Raw genomic sequence first — 17,307 nt, 5'->3', positions numbered from 1 at the left:
ATGAAATACTATAAATCCTTGATGTGCCCTGTACGTGAAAGAGACACTCATACCCATTCATACCAACCTGCACTTGCTACTGACAGACGACATGTTTCTTTTTCAAAATATGTAAAACAGTAATTTTAAATTATATTGGGAAATCTAGCAAAGATTACTGAATGCCAATATGATTAGTGTAATTTGAAACTGCAAAGAGACAATTCATAGGGGATACACAAGCAGCTCATTATAAAATAAGGCACCAGACTGGGGCTATTAAATGCCTAAAGTCCTATTGTAAGATTTCCATCTGGTAGGTCTCTTTCATTTGTCAAAATTTGACAAGCAAAGCAGTCTAAACTGAGTCCTAAAAAGAGAGATGCATAATTTGGCAAATGTGACTGATATGAGCAATGATAACCTGAACTCCCATATGAAAATATTGTTTCTGTGCAAGACAAAACATGTCTGACAGATGGTAATCAATTCAGGTGGCTTGGTCCCATAATTGAAGAATCTTTGAGCTTATCCTGTTTCTGTGGCAGGGGTGAGGGAATATTTCGTTCAGCTTTGAATCTTCAAAATTTAAATTGCTGATTCGCTTAGGCCTTGTGCATATGATGTGGATTTGTTGCGTTTTCAGTGTTTTTTTCGACGCGAAAATGCTCCAAAAATGCAAAGGATTACTAAAGTCAATCTACAATGAGATGGGGGGGGTAAAACGTACAGGTGTGTATTTACAATAATGGTCCAGGCATCTTGAGGGAGTGGGGGATAGATAGAGATAATGAATGGCTACACACTCACACTTACACATAAAAGAACTTTGATTAGGGAACGTGATAGGCTGCTCTGAACAAATGTGTTTTGAGGGAGCGCCTAAAACTGTACAAGTTTTGGATGGACCTAATTTCTTGGGTTAGAGCATTCCAGAGGATTGGCGCAGAGCGTGAGAAGTCTTGGAGTCGAGAGTGAGAGGTACGGATTAGTGCAGAGGTTAGTCGAAAGCAAGGTTAATCAATGACATTCCTGAAGTGTTGTGTATATGATCCAGAAATTTCCGTCCTTATTCCCAGCGTTTTATTTTCCACAGCATGTCCATTCTTTTTGTGGATCTACAGCGTTTTTCACTCATTGACTTCCACTGAGTCAATAAAATCTGCAGCAAAAATGCAGGTGTAAAAAGGTATCCGGATTTGCTGTGGATTTGCTACCAAAAACGCTGCTGAATTGTCAAAGGAAATGATGTCAAAAGGAGGAAGAGTGTGTGGGCGGAGAATATAGAATAGTGCCCATCTTGGTTAAAGCACATCAACAATGGAGTCCTATCCTATGGAGGTTGGACAAGGAAATTACGTCACTTTTTTTAAACAATATATCTTTATTTAGCTAACAAATTCACATACAAATCCTCATACAAATCTGCATGTAAATCTGCATCAAAAACGCATAAAATATGCATAAAAAAATGCATGGAATTTCCACTGCGTTTTTCTGCCAAAAGATGAAGGAACCTTGCAGAAATTTCTGCAAGCAAATCTGCAACGTGAGCACATAACCTTAAAGTCCAGACACTAATGAATCAATTCTATCTCTCTGTGTACAGGTATCAGCTTAGAAAGTGTTTACAAAGTTTTTTAAAGCATCTTTGTTACAAAAAATGGCTGAAAAGAAAGCTTAAAATACTTAAAAAAAAAACGCTTGAAAGACTTCATATTCACATTTATTGTAAAATCACTTTGTTGTTTACTTGTTCAGACTTTTGAGCATTTTGTTAAACTTCAGGTTTTGAAAAATGCCTGGTGGAGAAAAAAAGTGCATGTCACTTTCCTGAAGAGGCTGCTGATGGAATTCAATCCAAATTAGACATTAATCAAAAGTCTGCAAAAACACTGTAAAACACTTCAAAAGCTCTGCAAAACTGCTCCTGAAAGCAAAAAAACTCCTCCAAAAACTTCTCAAAGTACGAGAATTTTTGAAGCGGTTTCAACTATAAAACTTGTTGTTTTTCAAAGCCTCCAGAAACTCTGTGTGTACTTGGCTTTATGTAGCCTAGAAAAAAGTCCCCTGTTAAATTTTATACAAACATTCAAAGCACAAGGGTTCCTTAAATTACAATGTTTGTTTATACCGACACCATAGAAAGAAATCAAATATGTCTGTCGAAAGTTCCAATAATGTCAACCCACAATATCTAGGATTAAAGAGAATTATGCAGATTAAAAAATATTTGCATATAAAAGTCAGAATGAGATTGTAGAGAACAGTACGGAATGTGTAGTACTGTAGTACTAGATGAGAAATGCGTGTATACACTTCAGTAATGTGATAAAACATATAGTAAAATAGGTGACAAAGTGAAATGTCAATTCTAATTGGCTTAATATTTCAGTAAATAATGCTTGCCATCTATCTTGGGTGTCAAAGTCCTATTCACTGAGTTCAACACACCACCACTATTGTTGCCTTGAAAGGGCCATTTGTTATTATAAGACTGTTATGAAGGAAATTACCCCTTAATATCTTATTAAACATTATATCACACACCATCTACAACCATTGATCATGTTCTCTAAATAAACTCAAAACAAAATGCAAGCACAACCATTCAAATATATTTTAATATATGGTTAAAATGTTATTCAACTACATTTTTCGGTAGAAATTTTTATTATTTTTCTAATTCCCAAAAATCATATTGTTCTTTTCTCTGTGAAACTGAAACATGTATTTGCATTTCCATCTTTCATTAAATTGCATTTCTTGTGCATTCTTTTTCTTTTGTGAACATTTGGGGATTATTTGTATATATTTCTCATCTCCACTTGTTGGAAACCTGCCTTATATGCTGATGTGGAAATAACACAGCAGCGGAATGAGTTATGCAGTCACATATGTATTGAAGGAGGCTACGGTGCGTGTCTCTGCGCATTATATATTTTTGGACTTCAACCAAAAACAGGCATGGGGTGTAAACATGCTGGAGTTACACAAAATGTATTATGCACCACTTAGGCTACTTTCACACGTCCGTCGGTGGCATTCCGGCTCCGTGCGGCAAAAAGATGGAGTGCCGGATCCAGTCGTGAATGGAGGGACCGGAAGTATATGCGGCGCATCTTACGGCGCCTGACACAGCTATGTTGCGGAGTCGCCGGGGAAGACCTCATCTGGAATATTGTGTCCAGTTTTGGGCACCACATTTTAAAAAAGACATCAACAAACTGGAGCAAGTTCAGAAAAGAGCGACCAGAATGGTGACCGGTCTGCAAACCCTGTCTTATGAGGAAAGGTTGCAGGATTTGGGAATGTTTAGTTTGCAAAAGAGAAGACTGAGAGGAGACTTAATTGCTGTCTACAAATATCTAAAGGGCTGTCACATTGTAGAAGGCTCAACTTTATTCTCATTTGCACAAGGAAAGACTAGAAGCAATGGGATGAAACTGAATGGGAGGAGACACAGATTAGATATTAGAAAAAACTTTTTGACAGTTAGAGTGATCAATGAGTGGAACAGGCTGCCACGAGAAGTGGTGAGTTCTCCTTCAATGGAAGTCTTCAAACAGAGGCTGGACAGACATCTGACTGGGATGATTTAGCGAATCCTGCTTTGTGCAGGGGGTTGGACCAGATGGCCCAGGAGGTCCCTTCCAACTCTACGATTCTATGATTCTATGATTCTATGAAAAGGATCCACGAGCCAGTGAACAGGGTATGAAAAAGAGAGAACGGGGTATGAAAGAGAGAGAGAACGGGGTATGAAAGAGAGAGAGAACGGGGTATGAAAGAGAGAGAGAGAGAACGGGGTATGAAAGAGAGAGAGAGAGAACGGGGTATGAAAGAGAGAGAGAGAGAACGGGGTATGAAAGAGAGAGAGAGATATCCGGGCATGCGCACAGGGTAAAACCGTGCATGCGGTGGCCGGATCAGGTAGAAGCCTGATCCGGCGGCCGGAATGTGCCATAGCGTAACATTGTCCCGCAGAGCCGGGAGGGCCGAATCCTGCCATGTCCGGCTTTTTTCGCCGGACAAAAAAACGCTGCAGCACCCGTCCTGTCCGGCCGCCGGACAGAGGAATTCAGCCGGATCCGGTAAAAACCGGAACAAACGGAAGCACATGCGGCGCGATCCGGCGCATGTGCTTCTCAATGACAAAAAAACGCATCAGGCGGTAAAAAAAAACGGATCCGTTTTTTTACACACATGCCGGATTGTGCCTGACGGCACAAACCGGATGTGTGAAAGAGGCCTTAGAAGTATCCTAACATGTATTTTAGAGTGTATGTACATGTATGTATGTGTTTTTTATAAATTGCTTATAAAGAAGTCCAAATTGATACACCACCTGGTCAGTAAAAGATCAAAATTCCCTTTAGGACTAGTTCAGAAAACAGCCAGTGCCTATCACCAGTTTAGCACTAAGCTTCTTATTTTGGACGGTGGATACGGTGCCTGAGTCAGAACTGTACCAGGGTAGAGCTCTCAGAGTTGTGCCTGGGTAAGGCTCTCACAGATGTACTTGGGTAGGGTTGTCAGAGCTTTTCCTGGATAGAGCTGTCAGAGCTGAGCAGGGCTCTTAGAGCCATGCCTATGTAGGTCTGTCAGAGCTCTGTCAGGATTATGGTTGTCAGAGCTGTGCTTGAGTAGAGCTGTCAGACCTGTTCTTGGGTAAGGCTCAGAAAGCTGTTCCTGGGTAGGGCTACCAGAGATCTGACTGGGTAAGGCTCTCAGAACTGTGTCTGGATAGGGCTTTTACAGCTGTATGGCTGTCAGAGCTCTGCTGGGGTAGGGAAGTTGGTGCTGTGACACTGCTAATGCTGCTAAGTGCAGGCTGCAGACCTGCACAGTGAGCAAGTGCAAAAATACTCACCCATGATCCGAAGCAGTCCACGAGTGTGTCCCACGACGATCTTGGGTAGAGAACTGCAGCATCAGCTGATGCGACCGCTCTCTATGGGCTGCAGGAATCCAATGACGGAAGGTAGGTATCCTTCCGCACTGTATTCCTCTGCCACTTAAAAAAAAAAAAAAAAAAAGTCCCTAGTCTCACTTTATGCCATTGCTGCGTGGGAATTTCCCACACAGCTTTTACCATAAAGTGAGACTAGGGACTTTTTTTTTTTTTTAAGTGGCAGATGAATACAGTGCGGAAGGATACCTACCTTCCGTCATTGGATTCCTGCAGCCCGTAGAGAGCGGCAGCATCAGCTGATGCTGCAGTTCTCTACCCAAGATCGTCGTGGGACACACTCGTGGACTGCTTCGGATCATGGGTGAGTATTTTTGTGGTTTGTTATGTTAATATTTATTCCGTAAAAGACAATGGCTTCGGGGAACAATGTGACAAGTATTGGTAAGTATGTTACTCTATGTTATATGTACTGTATGTCTATGTATGTATTGTATGAATGTATTGTATGTAGCATGCATGTAGTATGTATGTAGTATGTATGTAGCATGTAGTATGTATGTAGCATGCATGTAGTATGTATGTATTGTATGAATGTATTGTATGTAGCATGCATGTAGTATGTATGTGGTATGTATGTAGTATATATGTGGTATGTATGTAGTATATATGTGGTATGTATGTAGCATGCATGTAGTATGTAGCATGCATGTAGTATGTAGCATGCATGTAGTATGTATGTAGTATGTATGTAGCATGCATGTAGTATATATGTAGTATGTATGTAGCATGTAGTATGTATGTAGCATGCATGTAGTATGTATGTAGTATGTATGTACTATGTATGTAGCATGCATGTAGAATGTAGTATGTATGTAGCATGCATGTAGTATGTATGTAGTTTATATGTAGTATGTATGTAGTTTATATGTAGTATGTATGTAGCATGTAGTATGTATGTAGCATGCATGTAGTATGCATGTAGTATGTATGTAGCATGCATGTAGCATGTAGTATGTATGTAGCATGCATGTAGCATGTAGTATGTATGTAGCATGCATGTAGTATGTATGTAGCATGCATGTAGTATGTATGTAGCATGCATGTAGTATGTATGTAGCATGCATGTAGTATGTATGTAGCATGCATGTAGTATGTATGTAGCATGCATGTAGTATGTATGTAGTATGTATGTAGCATGTAGTATGTATGTAGCATGCATGTAGTATATATGTAGTATGTATGTAGCATGTAGTATGTATGTAGCATGCATGTAGTATATATGTAGCATGCATGTAGTATGTATGTAGCATGCATGTAGTATATATGTAGTATGTATGTAGCATGCATGTAGTATGTATGTATGTAGTATTTTTTTTTATTTTTTTTTTTACATTTAACACATTAGCCGGATGATGGGACTACTACTGTCCCATCATTGGCTAATGTGTCAATCACTGTCATGGTAGCAGGCATCGCCCGATGGGACTTGTAGTCCCATCGGACGATGCCTGCACAGACTCTCGGACATCAGCACAGCCCCCCGGCAGGCCGGCACAGCCCCCCGGCAGGCCGGTACAGACCCCCACAGGGTGCACAGACCACCGGCAGGCCGGCACAGCCCCCCGGCAGGCCGGTACAGACCCCGGGTAGTCCACACAGCTCCCCGGCAGGCCGGCACAGCCCCCCGGCAGGCCGGCAGAGACCCCCGGAAGGCCCGAAATGACGGCGCATCATGATGCGCACACACCGCGCATCATGATGATGTCATTTCGGCTGTCAATCAACTTTGAACTTCCGATTCCGATTCCGGAATCCGATATGACAAAAGTATCAGAAGTCAGTATCGGAATTCCGATACCGCTAATATCGGTCGATACCCGATACTTGCGGTATCGGAATGCTCAACACTAGTCATATGTGAACATTGGCAATTGCTTAGAATAAGCCTGAATAGCTGCTTAATCCTATTGGCTTCCTATGAAGATATCATTAAAACGTACCCTACTGGAAGTATGTAAGCATTAATTCTTCACTCTAGGATCTAGGATCCAGGCTGCCACATATTATTTCCTTTATGTCAAGCAGGTTTCCTTATCCAGAATAATCAGCAAATAAGTTTGTGTATGTCCGCTTCTCCACTATTGTGACCAGAAAGATTGGACAGATATTTGGCTTCACACTCTACATCTACTGTTGCCAGAACTTGTATTAGTGCATAACGTTCCTCACTCCTGCTGTGAACTATAGGACAAGAATGTAAGAAACAGTTAGATGCACATGCTTACACAAATCACCGTATGTCTATACTGAAAATATATTTTATTGGAAGCAGCACTTTATCCAACTTTCTATTTGGGATTTCCCACAATGTTACAGAGGGATTGCACCTTTGCGGATGTTGAAAGCCATTGTAAAAATCTTTCATGTACTGTTAAAAATTCTGATGCAAACACTGATGTTTGCACAATTTTATTCGTATGAATAGAGATTTGAAAACCCATTTCACATGTACTATTCTGAAAGTTTTATCAGTTTTTTTCTTACTGAATCTGCTCTGAAGTTGTGAAAGAAATTCTCTATGTCTGGTCATAAATATAATGAAAATCTCTCAAGGTTTTGTGGTGATCACAGCAGTGGAGGTCCTATGTGCAGTGCAGCAAGGTATGCTTCCTTGGTGTGCAAAGGAAAAATATAGCATACACCTTGCAACACTGCGCATGAGCAAAAGGTACATTTCAAAGAGGAAGCAAGGTGATGTCAAGCTAGAAGGAAGAATTTTAAGGCAGTTCCATCCCCCTCAAGAAAATTATGTAGCGTTAAAGGGTATATCCACCACTAGACAGCCAGTGCTTAAGCCCTATAAAAAAAAAAAAAAAAAAAAAATGAATACTCACCTTTGCGAGTGTCATCATTCCAGGAGTATTGGCACTGCTTTTCCAAGTGGGTTCCATGATATTGCTATGCCAAGTGACCACAGCCAATCAGCGGTCACTAAATGGCTGATATTCATTATTAGTGATGGGCGGACCCTTGGATGTTTGGGTTCTTTGGGTTTGGCTGAACATTTAAAATAAGATTGGTTCGGGTACCAGAACGGTACCCAAACTCATACCCAGACCCCATTCAGATGAATGGGATGCCCGACCATGCGGTTTTTCCCATGCTGTCTTCTGTGTGACAATGCGAGAAACATCTGCTCTAATCAGCGGTAAATTTGTTACCACCGGTAAAAGCAGTGTGGTTCCGATACTGTCATACACATGACAGTGTGTTAGTTAGTATCTGTGACTGGCGGTAAAATGGTTACTGCCAGACACAGTCATCAACTGATAATAATACTAATCTCATCAACATACACCTGGTCACGCTGATAACAGCTAGAGCAGGCATCCAATGATGAGAGCATTTATCAGCCGACACCTGTGCAGAATTAAAAAATGGCATAGGACCTCTCCATTTTTGCTATCCCGCAGTGGTAAAGCTGACATTTTTGTTCTGCAGCCTCCGGTTCTCAGATTTTTATTGGTTGGTTATCAAAAATAAAGGGGTCCCATATCATTTTTTAAAATTATTTACAAAAGTAATTATTTAAAAAAAGCAGTGTGGGGTCCACCCCATTTTTGACAACCAGCCAAGCTAAAGCAGACAGCTGGGGGCTGGTATTCTCATTCCTGGAAGGAACCATGAATATTTTAGGACCTCTCCAGCCTAAAAATAGCAGCCCACAGCCATACCAGAAAAGGAGCATCTATTACAGTTGTGGCCAAAAGTATTGACACCCCTGCAATTCTGTCAGATAATACTCAGTTTCTTCCTGAAAATGATTGCAAACACAAATTCTTTGGTATTATTATCTTCATTTAATTTGTCTTAAATGAAAAAACACAAAAAGAATTGTCCTAAAGCCAAATTGGATATAATTCCACACCAAACATAAAAAAGAGGGTGGACAAAAGTATTGGCACTGTTCGGAAAATCATGTGATGCTTCTCTAATTTGTGTAATTAACAGCACCTGTAACTTACCTGTGGCACCTAACAGGTGTTGGCAATAACTAAATCACATTTGCAGCCAGTTGACCTGGATTAAAGTTAACTCAACCTCTGTCCTGTGTCCTTGTGTGTACCACATTGAGCATGGAAAAAAGAAAGAATACCAAAGAACTGTCTGAGGACTTGAGTAACCAAATTGTGAGGAAGCATGAGCAATCTCAAGGCTACAAGTCCATCTCCAAAGACCTGAATGTTCCTGTGTCTACCGTGCGCAGTGTCATCAAGAAGTTTAAAGCCCATGGCACTATGGCTAACCTCCCTAGAGGTGGACGGAAAAGAAAAATTGACAAGAGATTTCAACGCAAGATTGTGCGGATGTTGGAAAAAGAACCTTGACTGACATCCAAACAAGTTAAAGCTGCCCTGCAGTCCGAGGGTACAACAGTGTCAACCCATACTATCCGTCGGCATCTGAATGAAAAGGGACTGTATGGTAGGAGACACAGGAGGACCCCACTTCTTACCCCAAGACATAAAAAAGCCAGGCTGGAGTTTGCCAAAACTTACCTGAAAAAGCCTAAAACGTTTTAGAAGAATGTTCTCTGGTCAGATGAGACAAAAGTAGAGCTTTTTGGGCAAAGGCATCAACATAGAGTTTACAGGAGAAAAAAAGAGGCATTCAAAGAAAAGAACACAGTCCCTACAGTCAAACATGGTGGAGGTTCCCTGATGTTTTGGGGTTGCTTTGCTGCCTCTGGCACTGGACTGCTTGACCGTGTGCATGGCATTATGAAGTCTGAAGACTACCAACAAATTTTGCAGCATAATGTAGGGCCCAGTGTGAGAAAGCTTGGTCTCCCTCTGAGGTCATGGGTCTTCCAGCAGGACAATGACCCAAAACACACTTCAAAAAGCACTAGAAAATGGTTTGAGAGAAAGCACTGGAGACTTCTAAGGTGGCCAGAAATGAGTCCAGACATGAATCCCATAGGAGAGATCTAAAAAAATGGCAGTTTGGAGAAGGCACCCTTCAAATATCAGGGACCTGGAGCAGTTTGCCAAAGAAGAATGGTCTAAAGTTCCAGCAGAGCATTGTAAGAAACTCATTGATGGTTACCGGAAGCGGTTGGTCGCAGTTATTTTGGCTAAAGGTTGTGCAATCAAGTATTAGGCTGAGGGTGCCAATACTTTTGTCTGGCCCATTTTTGGAGTTTTGTGTGAAATGATCAATGTTTTGCTTTTGGCTTCATTCTCTTTTGTGTTGTTTCATTTAAGACAAATTAAATGAAGATAATAATACCAAAGAATTTGTGTTTGCAATCATTTTCAGGAAGAAACTGAGTATTGTCTGACAGAATTGCAGGAGTGTCAATACTTTTGTCCACAACTGTAGATGTGCCAATTCTGGCACTTTGCCCAGCTTTTCCCACTTGCCCTGGTGCAGTGTCAAATGTGGTAATATTTCTGGGGTTGGTGTCAGCTTTGTAATGTCAGCTGACATCAAGCCCACAGGTTAGTAATGGAGAGGTGTCTATAACACGCCCACATTACTAACCCCATAGTAAAAATTAAACAAAACCACTTTGAGAAAGGTTATTTAACCCATTCATGACCTTTGACATATCTATAAGTCCAAGTTGGTAAGTACTTACTGACCTTGAACGTATGAATACTAGTGATGTGCGAGTTTACTAGTAGCTCGGGTTTTCCCGAGCATGCGCCGGTGTCCTCAGAGTATTTTCGCGTGCTTGGAGATTTAGTTTGTGTCGATGCAGCTGCATGATTTGCGGCTGCTGGACAAGGTGAATACATGTGAGGAATACCTGTTTGTTAGGAATTCCACACATGTCTAGCAGCCGCAAAGCACGTAGCTGTGTCGACAAACACTAAATCTCCAAGCACGCTAAAATTCTCGGAGGACACCCAAGCATGCTTGGGCAACCCGAGCAGCGAGTACACTCGCTCAATAGTAATGAATACGTCATGATGATTTTGCACCCATGGGTGGTTTACACAAGCTGTCACTGCTGGGTGATCAGCTGATGTCACAGCTGACACTCGACACTCACTGACAGGAGCAGGAGGCAGAGGGAGGGAGGTCCCTCTGCTCTCCGATAAGCACCCCAAGTGATGTCATCACAGGGGCCATATTGTTGCCATGGTGACCCGATGTCATCATGAAGACATCCAGGTCATCAGGTTCTAGCAAGTTAGGGCTCATACCCATATGTGAGGAAAAAGCCATCCGATTTCCATTGGACAGGTATGGTATTATGTTGGTTTATTATTTTACTTTTATTACAGGAGATCAAGGGCTTTGCAGGAATTAGACATGGTCATAAGTATGGTTTAATTAAGAATATTAAAGGAGTCTTCTGTGTCTTTATTTCAATTAAAGGATTTTTTACTGGGTGTCTGTGTTTATTTACAATTTGACTATGAGGTTAGTAATAGGGTCCTCTTATTGATGTCTCTCCATTACTAACCTCGGGGCTTGATGTCACAAAGGTGACATCAACCCTTACAACTATTACTCCACTTGCCACCACTACAGGGCAAGTGGGAAGAGCAGAGGCTAAGTGTCAGAATTGGCGCATCTTAGAGATGCGCATTTTCTGGAGCAGCTGAGAGCTGATGTTTTTAGCCAGGGGGGATATCCATGGCCCATTCCTAGGCTACTAATATCAGCCCACAGCTGTCTGCATAGCCATTGCTGGCTATTAATTATAGGGAGACCCCAAGTCCTTGGGATTCCACCTGTGAGCTGACATTAATAGCATGGGAAGCTCCATGGGTATGCCCCCTTCCCAGGCTATAACCATTGGCCCCCAGTCGTTGGCTTACCCTCTGCTGATTATGAAATTTTTGCGGGAGCCCACAACATTTTTTCCGTAAAAATAATCTTTTATTAATTAAATACATGTACAGAATTTTCCACACACAATTTACTAATTGTATTTGTCACTGACATCTATATATCTACCTATTCTGTATGTACTTACTGTATGTAAATGATCTTTTCTATCCTGTCGGCTCCTGCAGTGATTTTACAGAACCCTGCAGATGTATAAGCGGCTTTTCTTCTATCTCTGGATGCAATATAAATACATATACAGTATATATATATATATGTATTCTATGTGTATATATCTATTCTATTCTAACCTGTCAGTGTGATTTTACTGTACACCGCATATGAATTACAGGCTTTTCTTCTATCTATCTATCTATCTATCTATCTATCTATCCGTCTGTCTTTCTATGTAATATAATCACATATATATATGTGTGTGTGTCACTGACATGTAAATATATGTATTCTATGTGAATATATCTATTATATCTAATCTTTTCTGAGCTGTCAGTGGGATTTTACTGTAGCCGCACATGAGTTGCCGACTTTTCAAAGGATACCGTTGCGTAAAAATCTGACAGCACTCGCATGGTGCGAGTGCTGTGCAATTTTTTCTTGCACCCATTGACTTACATTGGCGAGTCTTGTCCAAGATACGCAGCAAATCGCAGCATGCTACGATTTTTTCCTCAGTCTGATTTCAGCTGAGAAAAAAGTCGCAGATGAGTTGTAACTCATTGAATGGGAGGAGACACAGATTAGATATTAGAAAAAACTTTTTGACAGAGTGATCAATGAGTGGAACAAGCTGCCACGAGAAGTGGTGAGTTCTCCTTCAATGGAAGTCTTCAAACAGAGGCTGGACAGACATCTGACTGGGATGATTTAGCGAATCCTGCTTTGAGCAGGGGGTTGGACCAGATGGCCCAGGAGGTCCCTTCCAACTCTACGATTCTATGATTCTATGAATAACATTGGTCTGAGTGTCATCTGATTTTTTTTCTCGGATTGCACTCGTCCGTTTTTCTCGCAAATGAGTATGAGCCCTTAGTTAGATTATGTGCAGTGCATGGTCTAACTAACTTGAGTCAGTGTTGCACTAACAGTTACAAAGCATAACAAAGCTGCTGCATTGTTAAAGGGAACCTGTCAGCAGGATTGTGGACAGTAAGCTACAGACACTGTCAGGTTGGTGCCATTATACTAATTAAAATGAGACCTTGGTTGATGAAATCTGTCTTGTGGCTGTTGTTTAATCTTTGTTTTCAGTATTGCATTAATGATATGCTCGTGCCTCAGGGCAGGCCTGTGGGGGGGTCTTCACGTGGTGCGCTGATTAGGTATTCACTAGCATGGCTTCTGACAGGTCACTGATCCCTCAGTGATCTGCTCCTTAGTTTACATAATAAATATTATATATTTTTTAGAAAAATCCCCTTCTGCAGGCAGGCACTGGCGGCATCTCCTGAGCTGCAGCATGATCGCATCCATAATGTGCAGTTAATTTTTCTTTTTGATGGTATCATAAATTCCTAATAAAAAAGTCAGGTTGAAAATGGCACCGGCTGCGCTGATGCAATAGCAGCTGTTGGCGATCTGATAGTTGCTACTGTGCAAGCACCAGCGGCACCTTCTTGCTAGAGAAAAAATTTGCCTCTTCCAGGATGATGTCGCCAGTGACTATGCAGTAGCATCTATCGGATTGCCGAAAGATGCTACTGTGCAGGAGCGGCCGGCTGTGCAGGAGCAGCACGGCTGGCGCCATTTTCAAACACTTTGCTTTTTTGGGGGGAATTTATGGGCACCATCAAAAAGAATAATTAACTGCACATTATGGATGTGATCATGGTGCTACCTCTTGAAGCTCATCAAGAGAATGCCAAGAGTGTTCAAAGCAAAAGGTGGATACTTTGAAGAACCTAGAATACAAGACATATTTTCAGTTGTTTCACACTTTTTTGTTAATTGTATAATTCCACATGTGTTAATTCATAGTTTTAATGGCTTCAGAGTGAATCTTCAATTTTCATAGTCATGAAAATAAAGAAAACTCTTTGAATGAGAAGGTGTGTCCAAACTTTTGGTCTGTACTGTATATGAATATATATAATATTCATTATGTAAACTAGGGGGCAGAAGCTATACAGATGAATACCTAAGCAGAACACCACATGAAGACCCCCGCACAGGCTGCCCCGGAGCAGATTAAACAACAACCACAAGATGGATTCCATCAACGAAGGTATCATTGTAATCAGTATAACGGCGCCGACCTGACACAGTCTGTAGGTTACTGTGCACAGTCCTGCTGACATGTTCCCTTTAAACTTGGAGAGCTGAAAGTATTAGTTCCATAGTGGAAAAACTAAGAAAAGGAAAAAAAAAGTTGTAAATAAATATATATATTTAAATCACAAAATAATAAAAAAATGCAAAAAATATATATCTAATATAAAATATTTGTTATTGCCACGTCCAAAATGACCTGCCATATACAAATTTCACACTAGTTAAACCCTTCAGTGAACACTATAAAAAAACGAGGCAACGAACGATTTATCTTTATGCTGCAGAAAAAGTGGAATAAAACGCGATTGAAAAGACAAATGGAAATATAAATGGTATTACTGAATGCATCATCTTGTCCCACAAAAAACAAGCAGTCATACAACTCCATCAGCAGAAAAATAAAAAAGTTATAGCTCTCAGAATAAAACGATGCAGAAAAAAATTATTTCTATAAAATAGTATTTATTGTGTAAAAGCGACAAAACTGATTATATAAATTATATAAAAGTAGTATCACTATAATTGTATGGACACGAAGAATAAAGCTGCCATATTAATTTTACCACACTCAGAATGGCATAAACCTCCCCTCCAATAAAAAAAATTCCTGAATTGCTAAATTTTGTTCATTCTGCCTCCCAAAAATCAGAATCGATAAAGTTATGTGCCCAAAAATTTTACGACTAAAAAACTCAACTCATCAAGCAAAGAACAAGCCCTCACTTGACTCTGTCTGCAGAAATCTGGAAAAATTATAGCTATCTAAATATGGACATGCAAAAACTAATTTTTGCAAAAAAAAATTGTCTTTTAGTGTGTGACAGCAGCCAAACATAAAAAATCATATAAATCTGGTATCATGGAAACATCCCTGGAGTTAAAAAAAAAAAAAAAAGTTAAGTGTTCATTTTTTCCATACACATGCAAAATATACTGTGACGCACCTGAAGGGTTAATATACTTGTTGAATGAGGTTCTGAGCACCTTTAGGGGTGCAGTTTTTAGAATAGTGTCAATTTTGGTTATTTTCTGTCATGTAAGCCCCTTAACCCCTTCACCCCCAAGGGTGGTTTGCACGTTCATGACCGGGCCAATTTTTACAATTCTGACCACTGTACCTTTACGAGGTCATAACTCTGGAACGCTTCCATGGATCCCGGTGATTCTGACAATGTTTTCTCATGACATATTGTACTTCATGTTAGTGGTAAAATTTCATTCAAATAACTTGCGTTTATTTGTGAGAAAAACGGAAATTTGGCGAAAATTTTGAAAATTTCGCAATTTTCCAACTTTGAATATTTATGCCCTTAAATCACAGAGATACAGCACGCAAAAAACTGAATAAGTAACATTTCCCACATGTTTACTTTACATCAGCACAATTTTGGAACCAACATTTTTTTTTGTTAGGAAGTTATAAGGGTTAAAAGTTGACCAGCGATTTCTCATTTTTACAACACCATTTTATTTTTAGGACCACATCACATTTGAGGTCACTTTGAGGGGTCTATATGATAGAAAATACCCAAAAGTGACACCATTCTAAAAACTGCACCCCTTAAGGTGCTCAAAACCACATTCAAGAAGTTTATTAACCCTTTAGGTGCGTCACAGGATTTTTTTTGAATATTTAAAAAAAAATGAACATCTAACTTTTTTTCACAAAAAAAATACTTCAGGTTCAATTTTTTTTATTTTACCAAGGGTTACAGGAGAAATTGGACTGCAAAAGTTATTGTGCAATTTGTCCTGAGTACGCTGATACCTGATATGTGGGGGGGAACGACTGTTTCGGCGCTTGGCAGAGCTCAGAATGAAAGGAGCGCCGTTTGACTTTTTCAATGCAAAATTGGCTGGAATTTAGATCGGACGCCATGTCACGTTTGGAGAGTCCCTGATGTACCTAAACAGTGAAAACCCCCTACAAGTGACCCCATTTTGGAAACTAGACCCCCCAAGGAACTTATTTAGATATGTGGTGAGAACTTTGAACCCACAAGGGCTTTACAGAAGTTTATAACGTACAGCGGTACAATTAAAAAATCATATTTTTTCCACAAAAATGATCTTTTCACCCCAATTTTTATTTTCCCAAGGGTAACAGGACCCTAAAAGTTATTGTGCAATTTGTCCTGAGTATGCTGATACCCCACATGTGGGGGTAGACCACTATTTGGGCGCATGGCAGAGCTCGGAAGGGAAGCAGCGCCAATTGACGTTTTTGGCTGGAATTGAGATCGGACACCATGTCGCAATTGGAAAACCCCTGATGTACCTAAACAGTGGAAACCCCCCACAAATGACACCATTTTGTAAACGAGACCCCCCAAGGAACTTATCTAGATGTGTGGTGAGCACTTTGAATCCCCCAGTGCTTCACAGAAGTTTATAACGCCCGGGCGTGAAAATAAAAAATTCGTATTTTTTCCACAAACATGATCTTTTAGTCACCATTTTTTATTTTCCCAAAGGTACCAGGAGAAATTGGACCCCAAAAGTTGTTGTCCAATTTGTCCTGAGTATGCTGATACCCCATATGTGGGAGAAAACTACTGTATGGGCACACGTCAGGGCTCGGAAGGGAAGTAGTGACGTTTTGGAATGCAGACTTTGATGGAATGGTCTGCGGGTGTCATGTTGCCTTTGGAGAGCCCCTAATGTACCTAAACAGTGGAAACCCCCCACAAATGACCCCATTTTGAAAACTAGACCCCCTAAGGAACTTATCTAGATGTGAGGTGAGCACTTTGAACCCCAAAGGCTTCACAGAAGTTTATAATGCCAGGGCATGAAAATAAAAAAATCGTATTTTTTCCACAAACATGATCAATTAGTCGCCAATTTTTTTATTTTCCCAAGGGTAACAGGAGAAATTGAACCCCAAAAGTTGTTGTCCAATTTGTCCTGAGTAAGCTGACGCCCCATATGTGGGAGAAAACTACTGTATGGACACACGTCGGGGCTCGGAAGGGAAGTAGAGACGTTTTGGAATGCAGACTTTGATGGAATGGTCTGCGGGTGTCGTGTTGCCTTTGGAGAGCCCCTAATGTACCTAAACAGTGGAAACCCCCACAAATGACCCCATTTTGGAAACGAGACCCCCTAAGGAACTTATCTAGATGTGTGGTGAGCACTTTGAACCCCCAAGGGCTTCACAGAAGTTTATAATGCCCGGGAATGAAAATAAAAAAATCGTATTTTTTCCACAAACCTGATCAATTAGTCCCCAATTTTTTTATTTTCCCAAGGGTAACAGGAGAAATTGGACCCCAAAA

The 17,307-nt window shown here is 40.6% G+C and overlaps 1 protein-coding gene across 1 annotated transcript in view; it reads left to right on the top strand.

Moving 5' to 3' along the window:
* The window catches only part of MTNR1A (melatonin receptor 1A), a 250,069-nt gene that overhangs the window by 97,625 nt on the left and 135,137 nt on the right, over positions 1-17,307 (top strand). The gene's annotated exons all lie outside the window — the stretch shown is intronic.

The sequence above is a fragment of the Dendrobates tinctorius genome, unplaced genomic scaffold (genome assembly GCF_039654945.1).
Source record: "Dendrobates tinctorius isolate UK_male_01 unplaced genomic scaffold, ASM3965494v1 ptg000008l, whole genome shotgun sequence".
Lineage (NCBI taxonomy): Eukaryota > Metazoa > Chordata > Amphibia > Anura > Dendrobatidae > Dendrobates > Dendrobates tinctorius.
The sequence above is the reverse complement of the archived record's forward strand: the minus strand, read 5'-3'. Positions and strand labels throughout refer to the sequence as shown.